Genomic DNA, 1548 nt, shown 5'->3' with positions numbered 1-1548 from the left:
TTTTTTTATATATTTTATTGATTTTTTACAGAGAGGAAGGGAGAGGGATAGAGAGTTAGAAACATCGATGAGAGAGAAACATCGACCAGCTGCCTCCTGCACACCCCCTACTGGGGACGTGCCAGAAACCAAGGTACATGCCCTTGACCAGAATCGAACCCGGGACCCTTGAGTCCACAGGCCAATGATCTATCCACTGAGCCAAACCGGTTAGGGCAAGGTACTTTAGTATACTCACCACAAGCATAGTTCTCCAGAGGAAAAGGACAGATATAGCAATTTACAAGGAGACAATGATGGTAAACTTGCACAGAATTTTTTAAAAGTCTGGTCGGAGGTGACCATAATGGGGCAGGATATGCAATAGAAGAAATAATGTTTGAGATTGTGAGGAGCAAATCTGGAGTGTGTTCTCTGTTGTCCGGACCACACTTCCATAGACTGAGAAGTTGGCGTGATGATGGGGAGGGAGTGCATGCATTTGACTTGCAATAAGACCCTGTGTACTGGCTTCGGCTACCAGTGCACATATTTGTGTCTGAATGACTCTATGCCATATTTTTATTTGGGTCTGTAGTCTTTGTGAGAATCGGAAATACCCCCTGGGAGCACGCTCACCTTCAAAGCCAGAAATAACGTGTCAACAAACCTTGGGTGATCAGCTGCAGAGAGCACTCCCAAGAAAATGATGGCGATTCCTTTAAAGTGGAGGCAGCCCTAACCAGTGTAGCTCAATGGTTAGAGCGTCGGCCTGCGGACTCAAGGGTCCCAGGTTCGATTCCAGTCACTGGCATGTACCTTGGTTGCCGGCACATCCCCAGTAGGGGGCGTGCAGGAGGCAGCGGATCAATGTTTCTCTCATCCAATGTTTCTATCTCCCTTCCTCTCTGTAAAAAATCAATAAAATATATTTTTAAAAAACCAAAAACCTGCCGAAACCAGTTGGGCTCAGTGGATAGAACGTCAGCCTGTGGACTGAGAGGTCCCAGGTTCGATTCCGGTCAAGGGCATGTACCTGGGTTGCGGACACATCCCCAGTGGGGGATGTGCAGGAGGCAGCTGATCAATGTTTCTATCTCGCTCCCTTCCTCTCTGTAAAAAAATCAATAAAATATACTTTAAAAAAATTAAAAAACAACAACAAAAAACCTTTCTATAATAAAAAAATTAGGAGGCAAAGCCCACCTGGATAGTCCACTTCCCACGCCCCTAGCCATTGAGCCTGAGTCCTTTTGCACTGTAAACCCTTTTCCCCTGCTTTGCCAGCAGCTGTGGGGAAGGAACTACATTTCCCAGAATGCCTCGAGTGGATCGGCAGCGCCGCGAGCCAATGAAAACTCAGGAGGAGGCTACCGCGTGTGGCGCACTGCGAGTGGGCGGTACTTAGACTCCCCTGTTAGTTGCCGTGGGTTTTGTCTCTCAGAGGTTCCAAGGCGCTTAGTCCGGACCCAGGTGCCAGGTCCCAAAGGGGCGGGAGTCGTTCTCCGCGCCGCACAAACGCGGGTGTGAGGCTCGGCGACCCCGCGAGGGACCCGCTTCAGGGCGGGA

Source organism: Myotis davidii, unplaced genomic scaffold (genome assembly GCF_000327345.1).
Source record: "Myotis davidii unplaced genomic scaffold, ASM32734v1 scaffold255, whole genome shotgun sequence".
Taxonomy (NCBI): domain Eukaryota; kingdom Metazoa; phylum Chordata; class Mammalia; order Chiroptera; family Vespertilionidae; genus Myotis; species Myotis davidii.
This window is presented reverse-complemented; position numbering follows the sequence as displayed.